Genomic DNA, 7,116 nt, shown 5'->3' with positions numbered 1-7,116 from the left:
GTTTCAAGGCTTTGCCATGGTGTTGTGTGCCATGGGAGCAATGTTTTTTGTTTGTTTTGCTTTGTTTTTTAAAAAAAACACACAACGGGAACTTCCCTGGTGGTCCGGTGGTTAAGACTCCACGCTTCTAATGCAGGGGGCCCAGGTTTGATCCCTGGTTGGGGAGCTGAGATCCCACATACCGCAGCTAAGCCCATGCACTGCAACTACTGGGCCCGCGGACTCTAAAGCTTGCGTGCCACAACGAAGACCCAGCACAGCCAAAATAATAAATTTTTTTAAAAAAATTAAAAAATAATGAAAAGAAAACAAACACAAAGAATGATAATTCTGATGGTGTGCACAGTATCGGTTGTCAAAAGGAGTGACCGGAGGTGAGAAGGTAATTTCAGAGGCCACTGCTGTAGTCCAGACAAGTCGTAATGAGAGTCTGAACACAGACACTGTTAGGGGGATGGAAAGAGACACCTCAGGGGCAGGTCCGTGAGACCCTCGACGTAGGGAGGAGTGTGAAGGAGCAGAGGAGGGTGACTCCTTGGTTGGGAGCCTGGGGACGCGGGAGGGCCAGGATCTCATTTACCCCAAGAGGAAACAGGAGTGAGCACCTGTGTGGAGGTCTGGCGGGTAGGAGAGAAGCAGTGTAGACGTCCAGCAGCGGGGACTGGCTACCAGGCTCGTTCACAGACCAGACTGGTTGAGAAACTTCTCCCGGAAGGATGGGGCTTTCCCTGTCAGAACATCTCTTCCTCGATGCCAAGTGTTGCCCGGTGACAGTGTCTGCCATGGAGATTTTTAGTGTGTGACCTTTCCCAGCCTGAAGAGCAGCATCGCCTTCCTGGAACTTGTTCTCCAGCAGACAGTCAGTGACCCTCAGAGGAGGGAGCTGCCGGGGCTTGACCGGCCAGAGTCTGTGGCAGCGCCAGTGTGTGTGGGAAAGAGGAGGCCAGACCCCGAGTTTTACAGAAAGCCTCCGTCTCCCTCCCTTGTAGGGTACCAAGTTCAATGCAAATCAGAGGCTGAAAAATAAAAAGACCTGTCCATAAATCCCAAATGGAAGGGAGCTTCTCATGGAATTGCCTTATATGACAGTGACATCAAGCCTGGAGGTAATACTTGGCAAGATAATGTTAGGAAACCACCAGGACATAAACATTGCTTTTAAAGATTCTAGAACAGGCCTGAACCAAAGCACTGTGGGATTCGTAACATGCTTTCTTGCAACAAATAGAGTCTGATTTGGAGCAAAGCAAGAAAGCACCGAGGGAAGCTTGAGAAAGAGTGAAGAGTGTCTCAGACGGGGTCTGCAGTCCCCGGCCACAGCCGGTGGGTGGGAGGATACACCTGGCTGTAGTCCCGGAGTTGTGAGAGTCCTCTGCAAGGGATCGTGTGTTAAAACCGTGTGTTTTCATGTTTATGGTCATCTAAACAGATGGAGATAAGCCTATCCTGTGCTCTCCAATGACTCCCTCAGTTAGGAGTACTACTTTGCCACCTCAGGACCCGTATGCACAAATGGGTTTATAATCATTTTGATGCCAAGTGGCATTTTTAAAAGTAGTTGCAGATTAATGGAAAAGACAAGAGATGGATTTCATACGAAACAAAGTACTTGCGTCAAGTGAAGGACAAGAGACATCTCAGTGCCTGGCATGAGTGAAGACATAGCAGCAGGTCACACCAAGAAGCCAAGGAAGTTGCCTGACAGGCAGGGCCACCTCTGTGGTTTGACGGAATTAGGGTTCAGCAAAACAATAACATCTGTCACTCTGAACTAACGTGGTTCCCTGGAACTTTAGGGTTTGGAAACTTTTTGCATTTAATTTGCAGCTGGTCAGGTGTCAGGAAATGCAGGTGAAATGTGCTCGGACAGTCCCCTCAGGGCCCTGAGCTCCACGTGCCCAGTTCTCCCTGGCTTTCTGGGAGAATCCCCTAGAAATACCACAATCACTGTTCCTGCTGAGCTGCAGTCTGATGAGCACAATTTCTTTTACTTTCTAAAGCAAAGTTTTTCTAGGAGACGTGTGACTCCACCCAAAGAAGAAAGAGCCACTATTGTGGGGAATATAATCAACAAAATCACCACCAGCACCATCATCATCGTCAAAGCATTTATCAATACTTGGCACCTGCCCTCGGAACTGCAGTAGGTATTAGTGATAGCATGTGTTGTTGCTGTTTTTCAGTGGGAACTGCATGGATGCTTTGGGATCAGAACACAAGGTCTTATTGCTAATGCTGTGAAAGCCCCACATACGTCTACCCCAGATGGTGAGGGGCAGATGCACAACTGTGGAATTTTGTTCCTGGAGCCCCAGCTGGGCTGGGCTTGGGGTAAAGGGGCCAGAGGGCAAGACTATATGTGTTGGGTGGTAATAAATGGGCAAGGGCAGTGGCCTTCCATAAGAAGGTCCTATACTGCTGTGAAAACTGCTTCGAGGTGAAACCATACCCCTGCAGTATGTAGCGGCTGGAAACTAGGATGGGGACACAAACACAACGAGACCTCAAATGGAGTCAAGGCACCAGGTATAACCCTTCCTCCCCTTAGCAGACCCAACTCATACATTAATTTGGGCCTCTTAGAACTTCAAAGATTTAGGTACGTTCTTTCACACACCTAGTTTCCTAGCTGTGAGTTTCTAAAGCTCGTCCCATGATGCCTGGAATACCCGAAAGCCTACCTCCCCTTGTCCCTTGAGTGTCCCCTCAGGAAGAGGCACATGTGATCTATTTCCACCCTGTACACAAAGCTCCATCTTTTCAGTAGTCTTGCCACCCACCCGCACAAGAAAATCCAATTAAACTATGGGATCAATGCAATTAATTTGACTGTGCTTGTGAAGGTTTAAGGACTTATGAAAGGAGGTCACACTGTATACCACACTGCCTCTGTCCTCTCTTCATTTCACCTTTATTATCTTTATTTTTGCTCTGGTTCTTCCTTCCTGAATCAGTGACAGATTACATTTGGTAGCATTAATAAAAACCTGACCACAGCGCTTAACCAAATAGGGTAATTTGTTTTTTGGAGGTGTTGTTTGCATGATGTAAGTTCCACATATTTTAAGTGCACAGTTCAATGAGTTTTCACAAGTGTAAGGTAGCTATCTAAAACCACCTCCTCAGAATAGAAAACATTTGTATCACCCTAGAAAATGACCTCATGTCCCTTCCTTGTCAATCTGGGTCCCCTGTCCCCAGGCAAAAACAGTTTGGATTTTTGTCACCATAGCTAAGTTTTGCCTGTTTCTTCTAGCACCTCATATGAATAGAGTAATACCGAATGCATTCTTCTGTGCTGGCTTCATTTGTTCAAAGTAACATTCATGAGATTCATCCCTGTTGTTGAATGTATCAGTTTTTCCTTTTTATTGCCAAGTAGTATTCTGTTGAATAAATATACTACTATTTGTTTATCCATTCACTTGGTAAATATTTGGACTTTTTTTTTCAATTTTTGCTTATTACAAATAAGGTGGTTAAAAATATTCTTGTACAAGTCTTTTATTTATATCTTTTTATTTTTCTGGGGTGAATAACCAGAGGTAAAATTGTTGGGTAATAAAGGCATGCATATTTAAGTTATAAGAAACTCTGCCCAGCAGTTTTTCAAAGTGGCCGCACTAATTTATACTCCCAACAACGATGTTCAAGAATTCCAGTTGCTCCATATACGCCCTGACATTCAGTGTTGCCAGTTAAAAACATTTTAACCCTTCTAGTGGATGTGAAATTTCACTGGGGCTGTAATTACGTTTCTCTGATGACTAATGACGTTGAGCATCTTTTCAAGTGCTTATCGGCCATTTCTAGCTTCTTCCATGACATGTTCATTAAAGTCGTTTGCTCAGTCTTTAAAAATATTGAGTTATCATTTTCTTTATTTTTTTTTAATTTTTAAAATTTACAGCAGTGTGTATACTCTGGATACAAGCCCTTTGTCAGATAAATGTATTGTGAATATTTTCTCCCAGTTTGTGGTTTGCCTTTTCATATTCTTAATGTCTTTTGCTGAGTGGAAACGTGAAATTTTGATGAAGTTCAGTAAATCAGGTTTTAATTTTACGGTCAGTGTGGATCTATTTCCGGGCTCTTTATTTTGTTCTATTGATCTATTTGTCTACTCTTAAGCCAGTTTCCACTTTCTTGATTCAGATAAGGTTATTATCTTGTTCCCAGAGATAGATGGACCGGGGTGAAGCTGTGCCAGGGAGTTGTGTGTTCAGAGCAGCCTCTCTCCAGCTTCCTGCCCCACCATCTTCACCAAGTGGATTTTTGTTTTCCAGTAGCAAGATGGCTACTTCTTTGGCATCACATTCTAGCTCCTAGTGGGAAGAAGGGGGCAGACAGGCTAAAGGCCAGCTGAGTTTGTCCTTTTTTTATCAGAAGAAGAAGAAGACAAAAAATCCAAACCATCGTAAAGACCTTCTTGAGGTCCCATCTATAATTCTATTTACATCTCATTGGTCAGAACTGACCACATGGCCACCTCCTAGTGGCAGTGGAGACTGGGAAGATGAATGTTTTCACGCTCTGTACTGGTTGCATTTGTGAACCAGGGACCGCAGCAAAGGGGGAGGGATTATACCTACTAGTTTGGGCAAATCAGAGCCCCCCTTGGAGCTGGAGGTGGGTCGATCTCCCGTACACAGTGAGGCTGCTACAGGGTGGGGAAGAGTGAGACAGCCTCCATCACCCTTCCTGTTCCCACGTGTCTTCTGGGGATAAAACTGAGGAGTGAGGACAAAGAGAAACTTCCAGAATATATATTTTATTGTGTTTCATGTCTTCGGTTAATTGTGCATCCGCTTCTCAACCTGACAAGGGGTACACAGGAGGGCATAAGACTCATGAGGAGAGTTCTTCAAATGACACGACCTCCTATCCACAAGGCCACCCTCGTCTGCAACAGAAACAGCAATCCCTTATTCAGATCATTAATTAAATTAGGAAAATTTGAATCTTTGAATGATACCTGCCTCTTTAACACCTTCGATCAATCGACGTCTTAGAAACTCAAAGCCAAGCAAAGGTTTGGGTCCAGAGACGTCGATGAGCACGCCATACTTCTGTTCAGAACCTGCTCTGTGTTCACTCAGTGACAGAGTGAAGGGCTCTTGCAGGATGACTGTCTCGCCATGTCTCAAAGCAGGCATTGCTCGCGTTTCCAGTGTGAATACTGTACCTTTTCTTATCTGTAGTACTTGGAAATCCATCCACACCTCCTGCCGTTGAGTCGTTGGTTTAGTCTTTAGTTATCCCATCCTGGTTCCTAGAAGAGGTTGGGTTGAGTGGCAGTAACCAGGCAAGAGCAAAGTAAGCCTCGACCAAAACAAGTTTCCATTTGGTGGGAGGAATTGCGGCCCGAGCACCTCCTGTCAGGGAAGACTGGGGATTGGGAAGAATCAGTTTGAGCTGTACTACCACGTTGAGGGCTCTGTTAGTTTCCTGGAGCTGCCATAACAAAGTACCATAGGCTGGGAGGCTTTACACAATAGAAGTTTGTTCTCTCACAGTTCTGGAGGCCACAGAAGTCAGAAATCAAGGTGTCGGCAGAGCTGCACTCTCTCTGAAGGTTCTAGGGGGGCGTCTGTTCATGGTTTTCTCTGAGCTTCTGGTGTTGCTAGGAATCCTTGGCGTTCCTTGGCCTGTACACGTATCGCTCCAATGTCTGCCTCTGTTGCCACACGGCACTCTCCCTCCTGTGTCTCTGTGTCTCTTTTCCTCTTCCTTTAAGGACACCAGTCTTACTGAGTAAGGGCTTACACTACTCCAGGATGAGCTCATCTTAACTTAATTATGTCCGTAATGATCCTATTCGCAATAAGATTACATCCTGAGATTCCAGGGCTTAGGACTGGGACCCATCTTTTGAGGGGGATACAATCTGCCTGGGAACAGCTGCTAACATATGTCGCAGAGTTTGTAAGGAGAACCAGGACCAAGATGCCAGAATTACTATTTTGTAAGGTCCAGGAACAAAGCCACGTTAACTGGAAGAACATGTTTTCTTCATGTCAAACTAGACTGGATTACTTCCTAGATAATAATAGAGGCTGTTAGCAGCATCGCTCATTGCTGGGGAGTTCAGACTGGAATCAAACACCCCCATCTCATCACTCCTGTACTAGAGACCAGCTTCAGTTGGAGAGGAAGAAGCGGACCCACAAAGACACAGAGTGAAGGCAGAGAGTGTCCCGAGGAAGTGAGGGTCCCTCTCCTGGGTGTGCCCAAGGCTGACTTCCTTGAAGCCACGCGTGGGCATGTGAGCCCACAAGCTTCCTTTTTGCTTTTCATTTTCACCAACCCTGCATCCCAACGGTTGGACGGAGGAGAGGCTCCGTGTGTATCTGATCAAAAGCTGAGGTGCTAGATTTTCCAAGACACACAAAGGGACACCTTCTGGGGACGGGAGTGGAGAATGTGGGTGCTAGTGGTGGTGGGACGGCTAACTACCTAAAGAGGGGAAGGGGCTAGGACACCAGGCTGCAGAGGTGCAGTAGGAGACCAATTACGGAGAGTGACACAGAGGTAGGGAAACAGGAAGTGTCCATACGGAATACTGTCCTTCTGCAGACCTGAGTCTCTGAGGCCTGGTACGAGGAAGTGAGTGAGCCGGCAATGCAACTTCTGGTCTCCCACATTCATTGCTCCTAACCCCACAAGTAGAAAACTGTACCTCCCCCCGTCCTTTTCTGGGCTGTGTTTGGTCTGGGGAAGCTGGTGAGGCAAGAGGCACCTAGAAAAGGGACAGAAATCACTTCCCGCCACAAGGGAACGTGGAGGTGTCACAGCTCTGGCAGAGGCGAGGCTTGGGGGCTAGCTCTGCAGTTCCCAGACCCCCCATCCCACCTCTCCTCCACCCTCCTCCACTCCATTTCGCTTCCTGCCCCCCAGTGAAAAGGGGGAGTCCTGACATATCTGGACAATCCTCCGAGAGCTATATAGCGCTTGCTTCACTGTGAAACCGGCACTGTACAACTCCAGGAAGTCAACAGAGATAACAATGCTAGCATTTAACCACAGCTCTCATGGTGTCCACAGGAGCATCTGAAAACCTGAATCTGGGAAATTTTTAGGCACCTTGGGAAGTGCTGGGAAAATCGGCTGCCTTTG

This window comes from Monodon monoceros, unplaced genomic scaffold, assembly GCF_005190385.1.
Source record: "Monodon monoceros isolate NGI ecotype Baffin Bay Population unplaced genomic scaffold, NGI_Narwhal_1 Super_Scaffold_8, whole genome shotgun sequence".
Taxonomy (NCBI): Eukaryota; Metazoa; Chordata; class Mammalia; order Artiodactyla; family Monodontidae; genus Monodon; species Monodon monoceros.
The sequence above is the reverse complement of the archived record's forward strand: the minus strand, read 5'-3'. Positions refer to the sequence as shown.